At 40.8% G+C, this 26,635-nt stretch overlaps 1 protein-coding gene across 5 annotated transcripts in view; it reads left to right on the forward strand.

Annotated features, from left to right (window-relative positions):
• Positions 1 to 26,635, forward strand: part of ARL15 (ADP ribosylation factor like GTPase 15) — a 631,237-nt gene that overhangs the window by 385,357 nt on the left and 219,245 nt on the right. For 4 of the 5 annotated variants that reach the window (XR_004538155.1, XR_004538156.1, XR_004538154.1 and 1 more), the window contains one exon: positions 9,608 to 9,848. The exons of the other annotated variant lie outside the window; for it this stretch is intronic. The gene's annotated coding sequence lies outside the window, so the exon portion shown is untranslated. The remainder of the gene's footprint in view (positions 1 to 9,607; positions 9,849 to 26,635) is intronic. 5 annotated transcript variants of the gene reach the window in all.

Consider the following 26,635-nt stretch of genomic DNA (forward strand, 5'->3'; position numbering starts at 1 on the left):
GGACATTTTTAATAGTTGTATTCAACATAGGGAGAGTTTTCCCTTAACACACAGTAACAGAGCACATGATGGCAGATAAGAACTGGAATGGCCTATTCAGTCTATCCACGTTTAGGATTTTAACTGCCACTTTATGTAGGGACCCTTAATGCCTTTTTTACATTCTCTTACCATTATGACATGGCTTAATTTTTTCTGGAACAGCATTCCAAGATTCCTTGTTTTCCCCTCTGGAGTGTGTGTGCACAGCCATACACACTGCAGCTCCAACAGCTCCAAGAAGAGGAGTTGTCAGAGTCAATGCTGTTTTCTTTCCGTACCTCCTTGTTTATGCCAGTACAACAAACATGTTGGAAACTTGCTAGTGGCATTTCCTGTAGGCAGATCGCATAAAATTATGAAGTGTTGCTGGCTAGTAGACATAAAATACTTAATTTTTAAAATGCATTTGAATCTTGTGAATCTTCAAAATATAAATTAAAATCACCTAATATAAACATTTTTATGAAAACTCAGACATTGTAGAGAAGTACCAGTGCAACGGACTGAAATCCTGGGGAACTGGGTTCAGTTCCCATGACCTTGTGATCCTGGGCAAGTCACTTAACCCTCTATTGCCCCGGTATAAAAAAAAACCCTTAGATTGTGAGCCTGCTAGGGACAGAGAAAGTACCTGCATATACTATGTACAGTGCTATGTACATCTATAAGAGCTATAGAAATGATAAGTAGTACTAGTACTATATTGTTAAGCAGCTATTTCCAGTAAAAAGTCCAACAAATTTCTAGAAGTGTCAGGAGAGTAATAAACTGTCAAAAAGCCAACTTGTTCCTGATTAGTAGAAAGATGAATACCCAGTCCTCATTCTGAATGTCTCTTGCTCAACTTAACTACATAGTAACATAGTACATGACAGCAGATAAAAACCTGAATGGTCCATCCAGTCTGCCCAAACATACACTCTCTATAATTTAATGATTTAATTTAAATTGTTCTTTGTCTTAGATATTTCTGGGCCAGAGACCCAAAGCTCTGCTTGGTATTGTGCATCTATTGGAGTCTCCGTCCAAGCTCACTCCAGCTCATCTAAACCATCTCAGCCTATCTTCAACTGAATGACCATATACGTGACACAAACTGAGCAAGTCTGCCCAGTACTGGCCTTAGCTCTTCAAAATATACCATTGCCCTCAGGAGCACATTCCAGGCATCAACCACCCTCTCCATAAAGAAGAATTTCCTAATATTACTCTTGAGTCTATCACCCCTCAACCTCAGATTTTGCCCTCCCTATGCCCAATAATTCTTTTTAAATTTTCCCATGTGCACCATCTTTCTTTTCCCTCTCACTCAGATACCCGTGCCCAACAATTCTTACTTTCTATTCCCCCATGTCAGCATCTCTTTCGTCTCCCTCCCTCCATTTTTTCATCCTATGTCCCATGTTCATGCTCCCTTCCCTCCCTCCTTATTTCCCTCTCAATCAGACACCGATGCCTAACAATTCTTCCTTTCTATTCCCCCACCTCAGCATCTTTCCCTCACTCCCTCCATTCTTCCATCCCATGTCCCAAGTCCATGCTTCCCTCTCTCCTTCCATTCTGTGTCTCATGTTCTTGATCCCTCCCTCCTTTGTCCTTAGTTTGTGCTCCCTCCCTTCCTTCTATGTCCCAACGTGACCCTGCCTCTCCCTCTGCCAACGCACCCCTTCTTCCATTCCTGTCAAAATGTGACCATCCTCCTCCTTTTGGTGTCCCAGGGCGTCCGTCGTCTTTCAATCCGTTCAGTGTCCCAAATTTGTGCCTCTCAAGGGTGTTTTACCTCCTCTGGCCGTCTCTCTCCTCCCAGTTGCACTTCGCAAAGCTGCAGCCGTTAGTTCCTGCATGCAGCTCGTTAACAGACCAGTAACTCCATGGCAGATGACATCCAACTGTACTCACTGTACCTACCACAAGGAGAAGCCTCTGACGCCCAGATTGTGAAACTCCTAACCTGCCTCTTGGAAATTAAAAACTGTATGTCTGTCAACAAAATACAATGGAACTCCTTTGGATCCACAAAGAACACTGCATCCTCACCCGTCCCTCGCACTTGGACTCGATGACTCTAATTTCGAAAGACCAAGTATGCAGCCTAGGAATACTCCTTGACTGTAACCTGTCGCTTTCTGACCATATCTCTCAAGTGGTATCTTCCTCATTTTACTACCTGCAACAACTCCGAAAATAAGGAACTACTTTTCAGAGTCTGACTTTGCCCAACTACTCTGTGCCCAAGTACTCTCCCGTATGTATTACTGCAATGCGCTATTCAATGGTCTCATAGCAAAGAATGTACGACATCTCCAGCATGTTCAAAACATGGCAATCAAGCTTCTAAAAATCCTCAGTGCCCGCAACCCTGTCTCTCAGGCTCTTGCGTCGGCTCACTGGCTGCCCTTAGCCAAACATTGTGTCTTCAAGGGCCTGATGCTAGCTTTCAAATCCTTACACGGCATGGAACCGGGCTACGTGATGGCTAAGCTTCCTCCATATGTGCCGACCCCGTCCCTCCTCTCATAGGATGAAATACGCCCCCTGGTAGTGCCCTTCAACTGCAAACCGCCAACCCAACAGTCCTACTCCCACTTCAAACTGAACCACTGGAATCGACTGTCCCGCAGATCAGTTCCCTCGAAGAACTCCTCAGCTTTAGGAAAGCAATAAAAACATACCTTTTCACCTAAACCCCTGCCCTTGACCAATGGACTTCAAAAAAATATATATTGGTACCAGAACCAGTATGTGTCACGTAAGGAAAGCTTGTATTATAAAATCTTGCACTGTAACTGAGAGAAATCCAACATGTAAACTATCTGTGTGTTAAATTAGGATAAAACCTGTACTGAAAACCTTGCACTGTAAGAATAATTATGGCAAATTGTAACCGATAAACTGTATATTATGTATTCTAATCTTAGACCCCTAGTTTGTGTCCGGTTAGGATAAAAACTTGTATTGTAATCTTGTACTGAAATTAAGTATGTTTAACCCATAACCCATTCTGAGCTGTTTGGGGGACAATGGGATAGAAAATTAATTAAATAAATAAATGAATAATTTTTTTATTGTTTTCTATTGATTTATGTATATTATTTATTGATGTTTATTAGCTGACTGATTTTATTACATTTGTTTTATATTGGTTTTAGGTTCATATTTTCAGAATGTTACATGAAAAAATAGCAACGTAGAAGAGAAAAGAAGAATTTTGAGTACCTATTATATGTACTTTCATTATTGCAATTAAGATCATTCATATACTGTCCAATGGTGCTCCCTTGTAGCTACCCAAAAGTCAGAGAGATGGGAACAGGACATTCAAGAATGAGATTTTCAAAGGGGTCCGTAGTGTCTGGTTTTCAAGAAAGATAGTTATTGGATCTACAAGTCTGAGAGTGAGATTCTGTTTTACTCCACAAACATTTCCAGGATTGCTTACAAGTTGAAGTCTTGAGATATGTATCACAGACCTTCAGGGTGTTTATACATTTATTTTTAATGCCTGTAACTAGAAGATCATAAAATTAAAAGGCAGCTTTGGAAGAATCTTATTTATATTGTTTTATGTATATTGGACACTGTTTTAAACCAATTTGGAGCCATTTTGAGAGAGGTGGTATATTAAATAAATATGTAACATTATGTTATCTGAAAAAGGGTTTAACACTTGAACTTACTTTTATATACAGTGTGTCTTCTTTCCTCTCAAACTTTCTCGAGCCGGGGCACAGTAAAGTAGTGGCCACGGCTTGAGTCCGCGGTTGTCGCCATGATGACATCACGCATATGCGTGACATTATCACATTGACATCCGCGCATGTACAGAGGCCCTCCAGATGGGCCCTGAGATGCCAGTAGGGGGTGGCAGCAGGGAAGAGGGCCGGAGAGAAGGAGAGGCACTGGCGCCAACTGATTGCCTACAGAAGTGTTTCTCAACTACTTCAAGCTAAGTACCCCCTAACGCTAACAAATATCAACTGAGTACCCCAGCCACAGACCTCCCTAGGCCGACCCAAGCTCTGCCCAAGATCCCATCTCCTTTACTAATTGTAATGCAATTTTTTCCATTCATTTTTCATATACACACAATATACACAGCAGATATAAATTCTCAAAATTAACACATTTCAATCACTATATTGTAAATAAAATCATTTTACCTACTGGCGATCCTCTGCAGGCTGCTGAGCTCCTGAGCTTTAAAGGTGAGACTGGGAGGCCAGGGGGGAAGCCAGAGGACACTAGAGAGAAGAGGGAAACATGCAGGCCATCGGCGAATTGGGCAGCACTTGCACTGTACCGTGTAGGAAAGTCAGGCAGGTGCCTCTCTTCCTTCTCAGTGTGCCGCGGCACACTTGGAATCTCAGGAGGCACACAGTTTGAGATACACTGCTCTAGTATATACATATTTAAGTCATCCTTTGTCAAATTTTTGTTGTAGAAAATAATGTTTTAATAGCCTTTTTCTGCTTTACCTTTATCATATACTTTATATCCCGTAGGAACTATGGTCTCTAGAACTGGATGTATCAAATTGTTCAAAGTGTAACATAGAAACATGATGGCAGATAAAGGCCAAATGGCCCATCCAGTAATATAAGATCCTTCCATTCTACTGGCAATCCTGCTTTCTAAGACAGAAAGTGAATGATGGATCTGCATTGGGACTGGTGCTTTGTTAACATATTTGTACATGATCTGGAAATGAGAATGTTGAGTGATCAAATTTTCAGATAACATGAAAGTTGTGAAATTGCAGGAGAACTTTGGGAGTCTAGAAGACTTGTCATCCAAATGGCAAATGAACTTTAACATGGAAAAGTACAAAATGATGCACAGTGAGAAGAATAACCCAAATTATAGTTACATGATACTACTAGGTTCCATATTAGGAGTCACCACCAAGGAAAATGATATAGAGGTCATTGTGGACAATATGTTAAAATCTTCTTCTCAGTGTTTGACAACCAAAAAAGTACAATGCAACAAAGTTAGGAATTAATAGGAAATAAATAAATAAAAGAATATCATAATTCCTCTGAATCTTTCCATAGAGAGACCATATTTTGAGTATTGTGTAACAGTAGAGCTTGGCAGATAAAGAACCAAATCCATCCAGTCTGCCAACCTGATTCAATCTAAAAAATTGGTTTTGGTTTAGATAAGGCAATGTTGAGTAGTATGCTTTGGGATCTATTGCTCAGGAAGGAAGTGAACCAGTGTAATAAAGTGCCTTGGATGCCAATTTTGGAGAGTCGTGTTATCAGGAGAGGATGGTTGATGGTGCCAAATGCTGCGGTGAGATCCAGTAGCACAAGAAAGACATTATTACCCATATCCTTGAGTTTCCATCAATCACTGATGATATCGAGAAGGATGGTTTCAGTACTGTGGAATCTCCTGAATCCTGACTGGTTACATAGTAGATAGAAACATAGAAACATAGAATATGACGGCAGAAAAGGGCCTACGGCCCAACAAGTCTGCCCACTCAAATAACCCTCCCCTCTAAGTTCCTCTTTGAAGTGAGCCCACGTGTTGATCCCATTTGATCTTAAAATCAGCCTCGTTACTGGCCTCAACTACCTGAAGTGGAAGATTATTCCAACGGTCAACCATTCTTTCGGTGAAGAAGTACTTCCTAGTGTCACCATGGAATCTTCCGCCCCTGATTTTCAGCGGACGCCCCCTTATCGCCGTAGGGCCTGTAAGGAAGAAGATATCTTCTTCCACCTCAATGCGGCCAGTAATGTATTTGAACGTCTCTATCATGTCACCCCTCTCTCTGTGTTCTTCGAGAGATTAAAGGTGCAACTTACCTAGTCGTTCTTCATAAGGGACATCCTTGAGCCCTGAGACCATCTTGATGGCCAATCGTTGAACCGATTCCATTCTTAGCACATCCTTCCGATAGTGTGGCCTCCAAAACTGTACACAGTACTCCAGATGTGGTCTCACCATGGACCTCACCATGGACTCTGTACCATGGAGTACTGTACACAGTACTCTAGATGTGGTCTCACCATGGACCAGCGGCATCACCACCTCGGGCCTTCGGCTGACAAAGCTTCTCCGGATGCAACCCAGCATTTGTCTAGCTTTAGATGAGGCTTTCTCCACCTGATTGGCTGCCTTCATATCTTCACTAATGATTACTCCCAGATCTCGTTCTGCCACAGTTCTGGTTAAGGTATCACCATTCAGAGTGGAGGTTCTGCATGGGTTTCTGCCACCAAGGTGCATTATCTTACACTTTTTGGCATTGAAATTCAGCTGCCAAAGAGTAGACCAGTGTTCCAGAACAAGTATGTCCTGTGTCATAGCGTCGGGCATAAAGACCCGAATGGTCCATCGAGTCTGCCCAACCTGATTCAATTTAAATTTTTTCTTCTTAGCTATTTCTGGGCAAGAATCCAAAACTCTGCCCGGTACTGTTCTTAGGTTCCATCTACTGAAGTTTTTGTCAAAGCTCACTCTAGCCCATCTACACCATCCCAGCCATTGAAGCCCTCCCCAGCCCATCCTCAACCAAACGGCCATATACAGATACAGACTATGCAAGTCTGCCCAGTACTGGCCTTAGTTCTTCAATATTTACTATTCTTTTCTGATTCCAGATCCTCTTTGTTCATCCCATGCTTTTTTTTAACTCTGTCACCATTGTCGTCTGCACCACCTCTCTCAGGAGTGCATTCCAGGCATCCACCATACTCTCCGTAAAGAAAAATCCATTTCGTAAATGTACTTATGTACTTTAGTTTTTAATTAGTTCTTCCTTCTCTTATGTTTTCTGTTATGTATTCTAGTCTTAATTATATGTGAGCCAAGTCGAGCTCCACTGGGAGATGACCCGGTATATAAACCAAAGATTAGATTAGATTAGATTAGATTATACTGCCTTATATCCTGAATTCACCTGGATTTGATATTTTTTTTATCTTTTGATGAAATATCCACAGAAGAGTTGCTGAATACATGCGATATCCTTAAATGGGGTAGTGTGAGCCATACAAATTTTTTTTTTTTTTAATGGGATAAGCATTTAGGGATCCATGTATACTATATGTGTAAATGAGTATAAAATCTGAGACCAGGTAGGCTCTGTGATATTACTTCAGACTAGATGTGGCTTGTACTCCTTGAATGCTGTGATTTTCTGTCTAGGTTAAAATGTTCCCCAGGGCATGTGTCTTAAAAATGCAGAGCAGAAAACCGTGAAAAGGAAAAAATTACACTGAATCTAATTTTTTAATATTTTAGCTTTTGGTGGCATACCTTCAGCTGCCCTCTAATCTCTTGAGTTTTTTTGTTTATTTTTATTTTTGTTTATGTATTTGGAATTTATTAATCACTTTTATGAAAAGATTCACCCAAGGCACTTTAAAACGATACAGCTTAGTTTTGTTAGTGCTTGAAACTTTATTGTTGTGGGTGTAATAGGAATTCTGAAGGCCGCTAGGGAGGCAGAAAATGTTCTGCTGCTTACCTCTGACTGGCATATACTCTTTTAATATTTATTCTCTTGGTACAAAAAAGGGGAAAAAGTATTTTGTGGTTAAATTTGGAGTGTTTGGTATAAATAGTTTGGTGAGAAATGTTTTGTATTTTTGACTATTTTCCCTTTCTTTTTTTTCTTCTGTTTTTTAGAATTTTGGTTTGGTAAATTTTAGGGTTGCATTACAATTTTTAATCATGATTAATCACTTGATTAATTGCACAATTAAAGGTATTTATGTTATTGATGTCCCACTACAGCTCCTTGTAACTAGGAAAAAGTTACTTAAAACCTAGGGGGTGAGTTTAGACAGTAGTATCATTCCTCAGCCCAGTTCTAGATGCAGGACCGACAGCATCTCACCTGGCCTGGCCTGCAACAATATCTAGCTGGCAGGAATGGTATCTTTCTGTGACATGGACTAGCAGCAGCAGTGCTAGCAGCTCTTACTATCCTGAGCACCCAGCAGTAGAAGAAGCAGGATGACGGCCTATCCTGGTAGGAAAACTGACATATCTTCTGAGAAGACTTGCTCTTACAGATCCTGTCATGGACAGGATGAAATTGAGCATTATGTGCTAAATTGTAGGCAACGAAAAAGCAGAGGAGTAAAACCACCACAACCCCCCCCCCAAACCACTTTTTCTGTATGCTAAATTATAGGCACCTAGGCAACCTAGTGTATGTGCTGTGTGTGTATGTTTCTTGCTTGCTCTCTCACATACATACAAACACACCAGTTTTCTATTTGATTTGATTTTTATTGTAAAGTTGTGTGTAAATGTATTGAGTTCATATTCAAGTGATAAATCTATTTAGCTTTTTTTTGTTTTTTGTTTAATTGTGTCTATAATGGATCTTACTCTGAGAGAGAGTGCAGTAGCTTTGTTGACCTTGGTAGTAAATTACTTCCATTCTAGACAGTAGTAGAGTTCACTTGTCAGCATGATATACGGTACCTTTCAGTTTAGAGTGTGAAATTCTCCCTCTGTCCCAGAAAGCAAACATTGTCTTTTCTTTGGTTTGCACCCAATTTGTACAAGACGCATGCTCATCTAGTACTTATGGTTTGTGATTTTTAAAAAAAATCATTATTTAGAAATAGACTGAATCATTACTGGTGTTTTGGCTGGAACATGAACCTTTCCAGCGCAATACATTTTATTTCATCTTTTTAACATAACATAACATTAATCTTTATTTATATACCGCAAAAGCCTTTTGGTTCAAGGCAGTTTACAGGAAAAATGGCTGAAGAGAATCAGCGAGCTACAGCAACGGAGAGAGGACTGAAAATTGTATAGATTGCATAGAGGGAGGTTAAGTAGGGTTTTATAAGGAGGGAGATAAATAGGTAAGAATGTTCACAGTCTTAGAGCAACAATGTAGACTCGGGAGTCTTGTAATGAAAAATTTAAGGAGGGTCATCCTGTTTCGGGAAGAGGAGCGTAAATCTGTACTTGTTTTTAACAATTACACTATTAACCTTGCATATTTGTGTAACAAATGAAAAGGATTTCTTAGTTTTTGCTGCCTAATATGCTGTCAAAGTGATGTGATATGAATCCAGATTTGACCAGTATTGTGTGGAATGCCTTTTCAGACAAAGTACAATTAGACTTACAAAATGTGTATCAAGTTTCAAACCGATACCCAAGGAAATGCCTTGTCTGTAATACTTTTGAAACTGCTTTGTTTAGCCTTGAAGTTATATTATATGTTGACAATCTTTTTTTTATTAGTATTACGTTCATGCTTATAAAATTTCCTTAAGCAGAAATGACTACTAGAGCAGTTGAGGTTGGATTCCCTATCTGTCAGACATTTGTCATCAGGAAACTTAGACTGTAACACCAAACTTCCAGTTTGAGTTTCCTACCAACTGCATTATATAATGCACTTCAATTATTCTATTTCAAAGGGTAATCTTTGTGGGGAAAGGAATTCAATGGTAAATTTCATAGATTCCACTGAATATATTGAACCATTCTACTGTTGCATTGAGAAAGTTTTTTCAAATAGTAGTGTGATGTGCATATGTGAACATAAGCCCACATCACAATTTTGCAGATCTCTTTCATGAAGACTGATTTCAGATGGGCCACAGACATTGCCAAGAGCCTTGACGTACCTCTTTCGGGTCATGTGTGCCTGGACATATAAAGTCATAAGGGATCCAAGGTGTACTTTGAGAAGACGCTTGCTGTAGAGGAAACACTAATGCTAAAAATATCTTTACATATATTCAAAAGAGAAAAACTTGTTGAAGAAGTGATGAGCAGGACTTGTTGAGAGGAGAAAAACCTCACTGGTAAGTATTTACCTTCTGTGAAAATGCACTGGCAAAAGGTAGATTTGGGCTTAAATAGGTAATTTTAGTGCTTATTTAACAAAAACATTTGAGTATAGTTTAACTAGTGTTTCATGTGTATATTTTGTTTTATAATATAGCATAGCATTTAAAGTTGATGTTATGTAACATCAATTTAGAGCACAGCTGGTAGTTAAAGGAAGCCTCTGCTTAAAGGGGGGAACTGTTTTAGATCTAATCCTTAGTTTGTAGAATACTGGACTTAGTTCAACAGGAAATAGTGTTGGTGCTGCTTGGCAATAATTATCATAACACAATCAAATTTGAGTTAATAACTGGAGTGAAGTCACTAAGGAGACCTACTGATTCAGCATTTAATTTTTTGAAAGCGGAAGTCTGACTTCTGTGCTAAGTAAATTAATGGAAACACTTTTAAAACAGAGAATAGGGAAGTTTCTGGAATCCAATAGAACTTGAGACAATATAGTTTCATTAGAGACTGGTCTTGCCAGACAAATCAGATCAATTTCTTTGATTGGGTTACCAGAGAGTTCGGTTGAGGGAGAGCACTGAATGGTGATGTATTTAGATTTTAGCAAAGCTGTTTATATTGTTTCATGCAGGCATCTAATAAACAAACTGAGTGCCCTCAATATAGGCCCCAAAGAGACGGGCTGGGGTAGGAACTGGTTAAGTTGAAGGCAGCAGAGCTCACTTTTAGGAAATGGAGCTCACTCTTAGGAAAAGAATGCTGCTAATGGCGTGTCGTAATGTTCGGTTCTTGGCCCTGTTCTTTTTAACATTTTTGTAAGCAATATTACTGTCTTGTAAGGTTTGCCTCTTTGCGGATGTTCAAAACAATACAGAATCTCCAAAAAAAGGACTGCCGGAGGAGCTTCAAAAGACAAAAAACATACAGGCGGTAAAAAAGTCAATGAGTTCTGAGAGTGGTAATCTGATGATTAAAGGCTTGTGTGAAAAGCCACAAACCGTGAATTCAATTAAATACTAAATTTGTTGTGAACAGGGTATCCTCAATGTGAGAGGTCAGCGAAGGGAGAAAATTCTCCAGCGCTTTGCACAGCAAGGCAAAGGTAAGCAAACCCCTGCCAGCACACCATCATGGGATACCTCACGTGTGTTTATCGATTTTAGGTTGAAGCTGAATAAAGAAAAGACAAAGTTCTTTATGGCTTCGCTGACCTAGGCCTTGAATGGGATTACCTATCCTACTGCTTCAACTATTAAGATCCTGGGTGTGCAGCTTGCTAGGAACCTGTCTATGGCAACCCTCTCTATGGCAAGTTATGCAAAAGTTTTTCCTTGCTTTGGAAGCTTAGATCCGTAAGATTTTATTTTTGCGGTCTTCCTTTTCAACTAATTCAGTGCTCTCAAACTCGCAGCCTGCCAGGTACTATATTATGATGCCTTGGTATGTTACCTTTGTTCTGGAATATTGTCCGCCTCACTGCTGTAACCTCATGCAAACGCTTTCCTGCATCTGTATGGGATTGTGAGGTGGAGTGGAGAGGACAATCGCATACAGATGCAGGAAAGCGCTTGCGTGAGGTTACAGCAGTGAGTCGGGCAACGTTCCAGAATGTAAGGTAACCATTGGAGGCAATGCGGCTTAGGCGTGTGTACATAATCTCGTGAACTCTCGTGAAATTAGGCATCTCTCCTGGCGGTGACTGCTTGATATAAGATGGCGTTTGTGTCCAGTGCTGGAGGAGGTGAGAGCTGAAGGCAGTTGCAGACGCGACCCCTGGACACTTAAGGCACAAATTTTCTAGTCACAAAAAAAGCCTAGAGGACTACACCAAAATCTTGTCTCTTGCAGTTGATACTTTAGAATCTAAATCACAATTTTGCATGAGGTAAAACACTATAGTTTATAAATCTTTCCTTAATTGCTTCTGATAATTTCAGCTATACACAGCTGAAAGAAGTGCAACATGCAGAAAGTGAAAAACTATCTAAACTTCACTTTCTCCATGTTGCACTGCTTTCAGCTGTGTATAGTTGAAATTATCAGAAGCAATTAAGGAAAAATTTATAAACTATAATGAGTTTTACTTCATGCAAAGTTGTCATTTCTTTAATAAGATATTAACTATTTTTTTCTGCGTCCCTCTAAGTATCTACAAATCCAAAATGTGGCCCTGCAAAGGATTTGAGTTTGAGACCACTGAACTAATTGTACAATCTTTATAGTGTCCTGACCTTTCACTCTCAACTCTGAGGATTGTTAAGCAGCTTAAAGGCTAGACTCTCTAATTCCTTAAACAACTTTCTTTAATACAAAATTTAAAGAAATAAATAAACTTACAATTCAGTTGTTCTCAAGGATTTCTTCTACATAATCTACACTCAACCAGCATCTCCTATAAATAGGGCAAGCCGGGAATGTATTTTCCAACTTCTCTCACTAAGCTGTATTTCAGCTAGCAAAATTCAGAAGGAGAACAGTATTCTTCTATAGTCATGATCAGCTCTAAAATGGAGTCAGCTATTTCCATCCACAAGAGCAGCAACCAGGAAAAAGGGGTGCTCAGCCCACTGAAGATACAGAAATGCACTCTGGGAGCTTGTATTAATGAAACACTCTCACTGCTTACATATATCTATACACAAGTAATCTGCATTGATGAAAGTGGACGCAGAGCATTTAGTAGTTACTATGTTAGACTACTGCAATATTGTATATCTGGCAGGTCAGCAGAAACATTTTCATAAATTGTGTATAATTCAGAATATAGCTGTGCACTTAATTTTTAATTTGACAAAATCAGATCATGTGACATCATATTACCAAAGATTGTGTTGACTCCCTGTAGATACCAGAGTGCTATTTAAGTTCATTTTTGCATGGTTTAGTACCAAGTTATTTGATCAGTTTTTATTCATTAGATAAGGTCATTCTTAGTCCAACCCCTCATTTTTTGATTTCCCTTCTATAAAGGGTGGTTCTTATAAAAGATATGTAGATATGTCTTTTCTGTCTTGCTACTGACCAACGCTCAGGGTTTCTCTCAAGGGGGAAAAAGACTTCAAGGGCTCATGGTTTCTAAGCGGTAGATTGAACTTGTTTAATCTACTCCTTTGCGAGCTATCATTAGTCTGAAAAAAAAATCCAGGTAAGAGAAATTGCTAATGCAACCACTTTTTTTAGTTTGGTATTTTGAGTTTAACTTATATTTTTATGTTTATATCTTTTTGTTTGTATTTTTCACATGTCCCAAACACTATTTTTATAGTATAGGGAGCGAGTACTTAGCTTGAGATGAAGACCAAAAGTCCAACGGAGTTTCCCCGTTTCACATCTCTACGACCTTCTTCAAGGACCCAATCTTCACTTCACTCACTCTCTCTAGCTCCTCTATTTCAAGAGTGTTGTAGCTTGCATTAACAATGCACTTCTATTTTATATCAGTAGCAAGATAGAAAATATAATAAGCAGTGAAGTAAAACACCAGCAACAGCCATATGATTTGTATTTTATAGTATTTGATGTCTTAGTTATCTGGATAATGCTAGGGTAGTCTTTAGGTAGAGCTTGGGCAGAACCAGGTTGAAAAGTCTGTCCTGACTGACTTTATCTAAATAGTGATTTGACCATTGTTGCTATCTGGAAAGCACAGTACAGAGTCTGGATATTCAATAGAGAATATTTTGTTTATTTTTCACAACACTAGCCAGCATTCAAAAACAAAAAGCTGATCACTATGGTTCAATGTTAGGGAGTGTGGCGGTAGCAAAAAAGGTGAACAGAATGCTAGGAATGATAAAGAAGGGGATCACGAACAGATCGGAGAGGGTTATCATGCCGCTGTACCGGGCCATGGTGCGCCCTCACCTGGAGTACTGCGTTCAGCACTGGTCACCGTATATAAAGAAGGACATAGTACTACTCGAAAGGGTCCAGAGAAGAGCGACTAAGATGGGTTGCCGTTCAGCGAAAGATTATAGAAACTGGGCCTCTTCTTCCTCAAACAGAGGAGATTGAGAAGGGAACATGATCGAAACATCCAAGGTACTGAAGGGAATAGACTTAATAGATAAGGGCAGGGTGTTCACCTTCTCCAAGGTAGGGAGAATAAGAGGGCACCCTCTAAAATTGAAAGGGGATAGATTCCGTACAAACATAAGAAAGTTGTTCTTCACCCAGAGAGTAGTAGAAAACTGGAACGCTCTTCGGAGTCTGTCATAGGGGAAAACACCCTCCAAGGATTCAAGACAAAGTTAGACAAGTTCCTGCTGAACCAGAACATATACAGGTAGGGCTAGTCTCAATTAGGGCGCTGGTCTTTGTCCAGAGGGCCGCCGCATGAGCGGACTGCTGGGCACAATGGATCACGGGTCTGACCCAGCAGCGGCAATTCTTATGTTCTTATGAGTGTATTCTTGGCAGTGGCTCGACTCGGTTTACAATAATTAGATAAAAACTAAAGAAAGTTTACAATGATTAAATATAAATTAAATAAAGTAATAGCAAAGGTTTCAAAGAAATTAGTTTTCAAAATGTTTGGCAAAAAAAAGTTTTTAGAAATTTAAGGAAAGATTGGAAAGAACTGGGGCTCCTCAGAATTAAGGGGAGTTCATTCCATAGTTGAGAAAGTTTAAAAGCCAGAGATTGACTGAAGATCTTAACTCCTTTAATTCCTTTTCTAGAAGGAAGGGAGAGTTTGAATTGTTGGATGTCTCTTGCAAAGGAAAATCTGTATGCATTCCATAATAAGGGAACGATGGGAATAAAAATGCCATATAAAATTTTGAAAAAGATACAAGCACATTTGAATTGAATTCTAAGATAAACCGAGAGCCAATGAAGACTCAGGAGCAAAGGGGTCACATGGTCAAATTTACTTTTTCCAAAAATCAGCTTCACAGCAGTATTCTGAATTAATTGTAATCTTTGGAGACAGATCTTTGTGATGCCAAGTTAGATAGTATTGCAATAATCTAGTCAAGTTAATATGATTGAACCAAAACAGAGAAATGTCGAAGATGAAAAAGATGTCTAACCTTCCTCAACATTCGTAAACTAAAAAAGCATTTCTTGACCAGGGAATTTATTTGGTCCTTAAAGGTAAGAGAAGAATAAAAAAGGACTCCCAATATCTTAGAAGAGAACTCGATCTGCAAAGAGGCCCCAGATTCCAAAACTAGGAGGAAGACAGTCCAATTTTGGACCTAACCACAGAAGTTTAGTTTTAGTTGAATTAAGCTTCATCCGAACAGAAAGAGCCCAGGCTTGAAGTTTGGGAAATGCAATGATTTACTTTAGAAACTAAATTGGTAATATCCGAATTGATCTCAATCAGTATAAAGATATCATCTACATAGGTGAACAGTGTTTCCAAAGCTAACAACTTAAAAGTATTCAGTGTGGTCATATAGAGGTTAAATAAAATTGGAGAAAGCGGAGAGCCCTGGGGAACCCCACAAGAAGGCCGCCAGGGTTTGGAGATATCACCTTCAATATTCACTGAATAAGAACGAGACAATAGAAATTTAGAGAACCAATCCAGAACAACCTGATGGAGGCCTATATTTGAGAGTAAATGAAGTAAAATGTTGTGATGTACTACATTGAACGCCGCAGATAAATCAAACTGGAGCAAAATAGAACATTTATTTTGAGGGAAGCTAAAACTTGGGACCAGAAATATTCTGAACAAATTTTCTTTCTAAAAGTGACAGTTTTTTTTCTGCAAAAATTGTGTCGGAATATGGGACATAAAAACAGGGAGTGAAAACTCACCAAGATAATGATCGGTCCAAGGGACTTGCTGCCTACGAACAGCATCAATGGAAGTCTGTTGAGTGGTATGATCAAAAAAGCTAACAATATCCTGTGAATGACCTTTTTCATGAGTTTGGGCAAAGGGTGAAGATGAAAAACCAAGTGACTGAAGAAAAAGGATGGAATCAGAGACATCCCTATTATTAGTACCTTCAAGATGCAAATTTAAGTCACTTAACACTAGTAATCTATGAAATTTGATTGAAGCATCAGCAATCTTATCCAAAACAGAAATGGAAGATCTATTCCATGAGGTTAGGGGTCGATATAAAAGGAGAATGCCCAAAGGGTGTGAGGAAAATTCATTCTTAACAGATGCCAGCAAATATTCTAACTCTGGGCTACTAGCCTTTTCAAGTAGTTGAACATTAAAAAAATGAATTAAATAATAGAGCTAGTCTGCCACCCTTTTTATTGTTTCTAAAGGACAATAGGCTCCTAAAGCCCTGGGGGCAGACATCATTTTGGGTAAAGGTGTCATCCTGAGAAATCCATGATTCACTGATGCACATTAGACCTCGATCTATATCAGTTAACAAGTCTTTAATGATCTGCCGTTTATTACAAATAGATCTGGCATTACAGTAAAGGACAGGAACCAGAGTAAGGGAATCTAAGAGAATCTTTGGATCATTATTATCTAGTAAAATAGGCTTCAAAGTAATTAGGTTTCGGGGGGGGGGAGGTCGATTTCTTATGGAAGGGTTTTCTATTACCTATAATAAGAGGGATTTTCTGGCCCAAACAAGAACAATCTGCTAAAATTGATTCTAGGGAATCTGGAGGGGATAGACTTACTGAGTAGACATTGCCAGCATTCAGACAAAGTAGGAACCCAACAAACCAAAAGATAAAGTCCATATTAAAAAAATAAGTAAAAACAATAGTATCAAATAGGAATAATATAGCTAAAATAGCTTAGGAACTGACAAAAAGGCATAAGAAAAAGCAGATTAAAAAATTCAGGAGTTAAAACTAGCAAAATAGCATAAACATATCATCAGATAATAAAAACATACCATACAGCATTATAAAAACTTAGTGGTCTAAAAGTCTTAAGCTCAGATCATAGGAAAAACATAGTCCTATCAAAGTAGTACATAATCAAAAGTCGATATCGCTGGCAGAGGAGCTTCAGGGAGGCCACTATGATGACAAGACTCTTTTGTAAGGTTTTAGACAAGCCTCAAATCAGGCAAATCATCCAAACTTCAAAGTTATTTAGGCTGAAAAACATTGGTGGTACATCTTACTGCAGAGATAGTGAGTAGAGAATGACACGGTGAAAAAATTGGTCCCCGTCACCGCCCCGTCCCCGTCTCACCATCCTCTGCACCGCCCCGTCACCGCCATTCCCTTCACCGCCCCGTCACCGCCACTGCCACCCCATTCACCGCCCCGTCACCGCCACTGCAACCCCATTCACCGCCCCGTCACCGTCACCGCTGCATACATAAAAGCCTCAAACGGGTACGATTTTATATACTTTTCTTTATTTACGTATAAAGGAAACATTCTTTAAAACTTTAAAACTTAGTTAAATATTAGTTAATAACTATACAAAAACAAAACACGCAGAGAAAAAATTAATTAATATAAATTCTCAAAACTGACACATTTTGATCACTAAATTTAAAATAGTTATTTTTCATACAGTTTTTCAATCACTAATCTTCCACCACCCCTGGGGCTAGCAATGCAAAAACAAACACGACATGTACTTTAAATGCTTACCCAACCCCTCCTGCCGGTCCTCCCAATGGCCTCCCCTAAGATCGCCGGCAGGAGGGTACCCAACCCCTCCTGCTGGACCCCCCCCCAATGAACCCTCCCACCCCGGAACCCCCTTAGTCTTACTTTCCAAGTTGGACCGGACGGCTCCTCACACGTATGGCCAGCAGGCTTGCCTCCGTCCAAATGAGGCGGGCCCGCCCCTACCCTGCCCAACCCACAGGATCCTAGGGCCTGATTGGTCTAGGCACCTAAAGCCACTCCCGCTATAGGAGGGGCCTTAGGTGCTTGGGCCAATTAGGCCCTAGGATCCTGTGGGTTAGGCAGGGGAGGGGAGGGGCGGGCCCGCCTCATTTGGACGGAGGCAGGCCTGCTGGCCAGACGAGCGAGGAGCTGTCCGGTCCAACTTGGAAAGTAAGACTAAGGGTGGTGTTTCGGGATGGCGGGGTTTGTTGGGGGAGGGTCCGGCAGGAGGGGTTGGGCACCCTCCTATTGGCGATATAGGGGGCCGTTGGGGGTGCCGGCAGGAGGGGTTGGGCACCCTCCTACCAGTGATCATAGGGGGGCTGTTGGGGAGCTGGCAGGAGGGGTTGGATATCCTCCTGCTGCGATCGTCGGGGGGGGCTGTTGGGGTAGGCAGGAGGGGATGGGTACCCTCCTGCCGCGATCGTTGGGGAGGGCTGGTTCTGTCGGCATGAAGGGCTGAGGGCGATCGTCGGGGGGGGGGGGGGCGGGTTCTATTGGCAGGAAGGGTTGATCTGACAAATGAGGAGCACGGTGAAACACAGGTAAATAGCGGTTCCTAGAAGGGGGGACATTGGCCTGCGGGGACAAATCTATTCACCGTTTTTGCGGTCGGTGAAAGGATTTGTCCCCGCGTCTGCGGCGATTTGCTAATGAGGTCACCATAACCCGCAGCCAAACCGCAGCCACGCAGCAGTTCGCTGCGGGGATCGCTCCCCGTGTCATTCTCTAATAGTGAGTCCAAAGAGAACAATAAGCATCACTCAGGTATCTTGTTGGAATTAGAACAATTTGTAATTTGGCTAAATATACTGGACTCTCATTTATTGTTCAGTATGACATACCATGAAACGAGAATAGCATTTTTGGACCTTTTAATCCTGAAAGACAGTAATCATCTTCTAGTTACTACCCTATATAGAAAGCCAGCAGAGAGAAACAACTTTCTACTTTTTTCAAGTTTTCATCCTTACCAACTGAAATATATTTTACCGATAAGTCAGTATCTGAGGATTAATAGATTATGTACATCTTTGAAAGAGTTTGAACAGCAATCCAAGGTCTTAACAACACGATTTAATGAAAGAGGGTAGCCCTTAAAAATATCCAAAGAGCTTAGTTATGGGCTAAATACTGTATGCACGTAGATCTGTATTAATACAAGAAAGTCGAATAAAAACACAGGAAGATCAGATGATATGTATACTCCCATTTATGCCCCTTAGTGGAAAGTTTTTCTCTATTGTAAAAAAAACATTGGTTGATACTTCAGTTGAGCCCGATGTTTTCTGAATATCCTATTTCTTATAAAAGGGATAGAACTATAGGAGAAATGCTATCAGCACACAAATTTGAGATCAAACAAAAAAATTCAATGGAGGAGTTTTCCCATACTACTTGTGGATAATGCCAATGGTGTGCTTTAACTTTGACAGGACCCTCGTGAATGGATTCTGCCACTAAAAAGTATATTTTTCTTCATCTCAAACATCATGCTCTAGTAAGGGAGTAAAATATCTGATTAAATGTACCTGTGATCTTCTCTACGTGAGTAGAACTAGTAGAATGATTAAACTAACTTCCTCTTCTACAAAGCCACCCAGTAATGGCCCCGAAGCTCATAGAGATTTAAAGGGCATCAAGGCTGTTGCTGCGACTTTGTAGAAGAGGGGGGTAAGACTTACTGAGCATAAATCCAAGATAAATACGATAAATCTAGAAGCTCCGCTGGTCCAACATTGGTATAATAAGAAGCATTCTTTCAGTTAAAAAGTGATAAATCGTCAGGACCGGATGGTATACATCCTAGGGTACTAAAAGAACTCAAACATGAAATTGCTGAACTGCTGTTAGTGATCTGTAACCTGTCACTAAAATCGTCTGTAGTACCTGAAGATTGGAGGGTGGCCAATGTTAACGCCGATTTTTTTAAAAGGGCTCCACGGGAGATCCGGGAAATTACAGACTGGTAAGCCTCACTTTGGTGCCAGGCAAAATGGTAGAAATGATTATAAAAAATGAAATTGTGAAACATGAAGATAAACATGATTTAATGAGACGGAGTCAGCATGGGTTCAGCCGAGGGAGATCTTGCCTCACAAATTTGCTTGACTTCTTTGAAGGTATGAATAAACATGTGGATAAAGATGAGATGGTTGATATAGTGTATCTAGATTTTCAGATAGCTTTTGATAAAGTTCCTCATGAGAGGCTCCTGAGAAAATTAAAGAGTCATGGGATAGGTGGCAAAGTTCAGTTGTGGATTAGGAATTGGTTATTGGATAGAAAACAGAGGGTAGGGTTAAATGGTCATTTTTCTCAATGGAGGAAAGTAAACAGCGGAGTGCCACAGGGATCTGTACTGGGACCGGTGCTATTTAACTTATTTATAAGTGAATTGGAAATTGGAATGATGAGTGAGTTGATTAAATTTGCAGATGACACTAAACTGTTAAGTTGTTAACGCATGTGGTTTGTGAAAAACTGCAGGCAGACCTTAGGAAATTGGAAGACTGGGCATCCCAAGTGGCAGCTAAAATTTAATGTGGACAAATTCAATATGATGCACATTGGGAAGAATAACCTGAATCACAGTTACCGGATGCTAGGGTCCACCTTGGGGGTTAGCGCCCAAGAAAAGGATCTGGGTATCATTGTAGACAATATGATGAAACCTTCTGCCCAATGTGCAGCGGCAGCCAAAAAAATCAAATGGGATGCTGGGAATTATTAAAAAAGGGATGGTTAACAAGACTAAGAATGTCATAATGCCCTTGTATCACTCCATGGTGTGACCTCATTTGCAGTATTGCGTTCAATTCTGGTCTCCTTATCTCAAGAAAGATAAAGTGGCGCTAGAAAAGGTTCAAAAAAGAACAACCAAGATGCTAAAGGCGATGGAACTCCTCTCGTATGAGGAAAGACTAAAACGGTTAGGGCTCTTCAGCTTAGAAAAGAGATAGCTGAGGGGAGATATGATTGAAGTCTACAAAATCCTGAGTGGAGTAGAACGGGTACAAGTGGATCGATTTTTTACTCCGTCAAAAATTACAAAGACCTAGGGGACACTCGAAGTTTCAGGGAAATACTCTTAAAACCAATAGGAGGAAATATTTTTCACTCGGAGAATAGTTAAGCTCTGGAACGCGTTGCCAGAGGATGTGGTAAGAGCAGATAGCGTAGCTGGTTATAAGAAAGGTTTGGACAAGTTCCTGGAGGAAAAGTCCATAGTCTGTTATTGAGAAAGACATGGGGGAAGCCACTGCTTGGCCTTTTTTGGTAGCATGGAATATTGCTACACGTTGGGTTTTTGCCAGGTACTAGTGACCTGGATTGGCCACTGTGAGAAAGGCTACTGGGTTTGATGGACCATTGGTCTGACCCAGTAATGCTTATGTAAACCGAATGGATTAAACAAAGAATTAGAATAGATGACATTGATTTAAAAGAACCCCTATATTATTGCCCAGATTCTGCCTATGAAACGCTAAGCTAATTGTTTACATCATAACGTAAGCTAGCATATACTAAGAGCTATGTATTCATTTCAAAAAACGTCGCAGCCATTTTTTTCCATTTTCTAAGTAAGATGTAGAAATAATGGTACTAGCAATCTAAGGTGTTACCTTCTATAATTCTCTGTGAAAGTTGATAGCTGTAATTTTAATATGTAAGAATTATATATCTTTAACTATGATGTGATTTATTAGGGAAATGTCCTTGAAAAAGCTTTGACAGAACCTAGTTCTGCATTGCCTATTTCATTTACCAAGTTGAAGACATGGTATTAAGTCTGGAGGACATTGCAGATCCACTGCACGCAAAGATCTTTCAAATATGTACTTTAAAATTGGTCTAGAACAGCAGTGGCTCCTGCTGGTACCTTACGAGTTCCTTTGTATTTTGAGATGACAACTATTCATAGACTACAGACACACACACTCACCCAGGAAAGATACAAAAGATACCTTTAATATGATGTCAGAATGAACAACTACACAGCTTCTGGTTACAAGTAGATGGTATTCATGCTAGTCCAGTCTCCCATGCTCAGGAAGGGAGCATGAAGGGCTGGACTGCAGAGAATTGCAACTACAGTGGAACCTTGGTTTACGAGCATAATTCGTTCCAGAAGCATGCTCGTAAACCAAATTGCTCGTATATCAAAGCAAGTTTCCCCATAGGAAGTAAGGGAAACTGCTTTGATTGGTTCCACCTCCTCCTCCCCCCCCCCCCCAAGAGGCTACCGGCACTGCTCCATTCTCCCCCCTCCTTGAGGAATCTGACGCTGTTCCAAACCCCTCCCCGCGATCCATTTTCCCCCCCCCCACTCGCGTTGCCCCCCTCCACCGTGATCCTACTTTACCCCTCCCGAGCAGTCAATGACACCCTTTACCCGACTTGGCACCAGTGCCGGTGCCCAAAGATCCTCCCTCTTCTGGCGCGGCTGGGCGGTATGTCGGAGATCCTCCCTCTTCTGGGCTGGGCTGGGCTGGACTGGCTTTAAGCATTTGCGCATGCTCAAAGCCTTCTGGTCTCACTCTCTCCGAGACTGAGAGCGAGACCAGAAGGCTTTGAGCATGCGCAAATGCTCAAAGCCAGTCCAGCCCAGCCCCAGCCCAGAAGAAGGAGGATCTCCAATGCACCGCCCAGCCCGGGCTGCGCCAGAAGAGGGAGGATCTTCGGGCACCGGCACTGGTGCCAAGTCGGGTAAAGGGTGTCATTGACTGCTCGTGGTGGGGGGGGGAAGTAGGATCGCAGTGGAGGGGGGGCAATGCGAGCAGGGGGGGAGGGATGCCGGATCGCTGGGGGGGGATGCCGGATCGCCGGGGGGGGGGCGCTCGTACAGCGAGGCAAGCTCGGTTTACGAGGCACCAAGTTTGCGAATGTTTTGCTCGTCTTGCAAAACACTCGCAAACTGGTGCACTCGTAAACTGAGGTACCACTGTATATCTCCATAGTGTACAGAGATGAAAAATCAGAAATCCAAAGGAAAAGAATAAAAGCTCTAAACAAGTTCCTCTAAAATATACCAGTGCATAGTACAATTATACACTTGTTTTGCGCAGACCTAAACAAGACAGAGCCTGGACAGGGCATCCAGTCATATATGTACATATGCACAGAGCTGGCCAGGGGTAACATGCACGTACATAGAAGTGTGTTTCTTCTTCAATTACTAATTGTGAATGAGGAGTGGCGGTGTTGAAGGTGTCTGGCTGTGTCAGGGGGATTCAGAGACAAAGCAGTATAAACATGGGCCTGTCAGATAAGAAAAACTGATGTAAGGTCTTAGATACCTAAGGAGAGGCCTTTGGAAAGACTATTTCACATTATTTGTGGGCCCAACTTCCACTGACAAAAGCAGTTTGTTCCATTCTGCATCAAGTATTGCTATAAATAACTTAAATTTGGCTAATTTTTGCATGCAAATTGATTCTAATAGCAGTATTCGTAGCATTGCCTTTTGCTTTCATTTATTCACCATCATTTGTGCTCTGAACCCTAACTGTGGCCAGTCTCCTGGAAGAGGTGGTGGAAACGGAGACTTATACAACCATTATTGACCCCATAATGTTTTAGGAAGCTTCCTCAGTAACTTGTGCTTAGGCAAAAATCCATAATGAACTAGTCATGTGAAGAGTAATTCTGTACAGGGGCGTATATTTTTATGCACTGAAAAGACAATTATTTGGAGCCTATTCTATAAAGGAAAATAAGGGCCAGATTCTATAAACAGTGCCTAGTGTCATCTATATCCTAGGCACTATTCGGGGCGGCTTGTTAATCTACTGCTAGACTTCATTTATAGAATCGTGCCTAGCAGCGCCTAACTCGACTTGGGCATTGCTAGGTGTCCTAAAGGCACCGGTATATTAGGCTAGGGTTTTCACTTACTGTAAATCTTGCTGTGAAAAATTTCCTCTGTGCTGACCTCATTAGATAGGGACAGCCTTTGCTACGTAGATATGTTCAATGTTGTTTTATGTTTGGATATTTGAGTCATGTGGAATGAATTGAGACCCTGTATTTTGTGCTCCTCAGTGATTAGCTTGGCGCGGAAAACTAACATTAATGTTTTTTTGATGTCTGAATTGACTTTAATAAACATTTTATTTATTTAGTTAGTTATTTGGCTCTTTAGCCTGTCCTCCAAGTAAGCCCAGAATGGCTTACAGCAAGACATTCACAGTTAATCAGATAATATTCACAACTTAACAAAGTAAGGGCCTCTTTTACAAAACTGTTTAACACAGGCCGCTATGGTAACTGCCCCGAAGTCCTTCGGGATTTAAACGCTTTGGGGACATTGCTGCGTAGCTTTGTAAAAGGGGAGGGAGTAAATATAATACATAAATTATGACAAATATAAACCTAAAAGTAACAATTTTCATCTAAAAATATATAAAACCAAACCCCCTCCCCCCAAAAAAAAAAACCCCCAGTAAAATAATCTAGTAAATTCAAAAAAGAAAATTTTTTTTAAAACATCTAAGTCCGTTTTAGGCCCAGAGCGCTAGTCACCCAAAGTTGGTAGCGTCCAAAGTCCATTCTCGAAAATACATCTAAAATATTCTTCTTTTTTTTTTTTTTTTTTTAATCATCTACCTGTACATCCAGGCGTTTGATCATCCAGACCGACAGTGCATCTGTTTTTACACTACATTCTCGTCCCAAAATTTGTCCAAGTCCTAATTGCGTAGAACAAGACCTTTTAGACATGGGAGGAGCCAGCAAAGTAATGGACTGGCCACCCAGACATGGCAACAGAGTAGTGGGGCACCTTACAGGCACTGATGTGAACTTTACAAAAAGGGTGCCACATAAACATTTCACCACAACTCCCACTGTGAGCCCCCCCAAATACCCCCCAAACCTACTATGCCCTGTCTTCAACCCCAATAGCCCTTATGGCTGCAGGTACCACCTATATGGCAGTACAGTAGGATTTTGGTGGACTCACATTTTCCATCATAAATGCTGTGGAGCAGCCATGATGAGATACGCAGTTTCTCAAGAACGAATTGACACCTTCACATCCTGAGGCAGCTGCAATTAGCAAAATGCTGGCTATCGTCAGTGTGCGGTGGATTCATCATAAGATAAGTATTTTTTCATTTCTATGAACTTCTTGGAGTGAATTGTTTGGCACCATAAGGCATTGCATAAGGCCTTTTTCAAGTATGAATACCCACTAGAGGAGGTTTTTTTATGCCGATGAGGTAATCTACTCCAGTGCAGCTTCCCCACCTTTAAAGTCTAATTGTTAGCTGGTGTGGGAGGTATCCTGAGGCTTTTTCCTACCTCGTGAAATTTTTGTTTTGATATTTGGCCTAGGTGCTGGAGCTATGGTCCTTGAGCATTGTCACTGCAAATTTCTTTGGGAATCTAAGTGAGCTCATCATAAGTTCATGTATGCTGTTGTTTTTTGAGGGAGTTGTATTATTTGTTGTTTTGTCCTCAAATACTTGTGTTGTTAGTATTAGAGACCATTAGGCATCTCGTGATTCTCGTGTAAGATAGGTGCCAGAAATGTAGGCCTTTAAAACCATGGCCTACATTTCTGGTGCCTACCTTTTGCGTAGCTGCGATTCTCCGAACAGTGCCTTAGTCTGAATGACACATGATCGACACCACTTTTGTGAGCGGCTGCTGATGTAGGAACCATTTGGAGAAGCTGGTCTATAATGATTGTGCAAAATCAGATTTTGAAATAAAACATACAAATCTTTTGCAATTGGCGCAAATAAAGATTTGTGAAAGTCGACCCTAAGTTCAATAAAATGCCTAAACTGTGAACCTGAATCTTGGCTTGCAAAATAGATTCATCCCATTTAAAAAAAGGATGAGGAAATTTACAAGAATCTTTACACACCCACAAAAGTTCAGTTTTTGATGCATTCACCTGCAATTTGTTCAAAGTTATCCAAAGTTTTCTCTCTGTCAGACAAGACTTCAATTTGATCAGCTGAGTATCCTAAACCGATCACAAAGGGATGCACAGCATGAATCATAAGGCTTTTGTTGCTAAGCTAGGCCTCAACTGGCTATAGAAATAAATTCAGAATTTAAACAGACACAGAATTTAACTCAAATCTCCCTTTTCCCAAAATTTTAGGGAAATTTATAAATAGGTAAATACAAGTGCAGATGGCTTCCTACAGTAATAAAGAAACATAAAAACATGACGGCAGATAAAGGCCAAATGGCCCATCTAGTCTGCCCATCCACAGTAACCATTATCTCTTTCTCTCTCTGAGAGATCAAACGTGCCTATCCCAGGCCCTCTTGAATTCAAACACAGTCTCTGTTTCCACCACCTCTTCCAGGAGACTGTTCCACGCATCTACCATCCTTTCCATAAAAACGTATTTCCTTAGATTACTCTGGAGCCTATCACCTCTTAACTTCATCCTATGCCCTCTCATTGCAGAGTTTCCTGTCAAATGAAAAAGACTCAACTCATGCACATTTATATTACGTAGGTATTTACTGTATTTTTCGCTCCATAAGATGCACCTGATCAAAAGATGCACCCTAGATTTAGAGGAGGAAAACAAGAAAAAAAAACATTCTGAACCAAATTCTCCCTGCCAGGCTCTGCACCCAACTCCACACTCTTGCCAGGCTTTGCACCCTGTCCCCCCTCCCTGCCAGGCTCTGTACCATTTCCCCCCACTGGTGTTCTAGTGGTAGGCCGGGACAGGGTACAGGGAAGGCAGGGACAGCGCACAGGGCAGGCATGCAGGCTGGCCCCATATCCCCCTCGTACCCCACCAGTATCTTAAATCATCCCTATCCCCCCATGTGCTCCCCCAGTACCTTAACTCATCCCCCCACGTACCCCCAGTACCTTTTTTAATCATCCCCCTTGTACTTTTTTAATCATCCCCCCTTGTACCTTTTTAATCATCCCCCTTACACCTTTTTAATCAAAACCCCCAGTACATTTTTTTTTTTTTAAACCCTGTACCTTTTTTAATTCTTCCATCCCTCCCTCGATGGC

This window comes from Geotrypetes seraphini, chromosome 1 (genome assembly GCF_902459505.1).
Source record: "Geotrypetes seraphini chromosome 1, aGeoSer1.1, whole genome shotgun sequence".
Classification (NCBI taxonomy): Eukaryota; Metazoa; Chordata; class Amphibia; order Gymnophiona; family Dermophiidae; genus Geotrypetes; species Geotrypetes seraphini.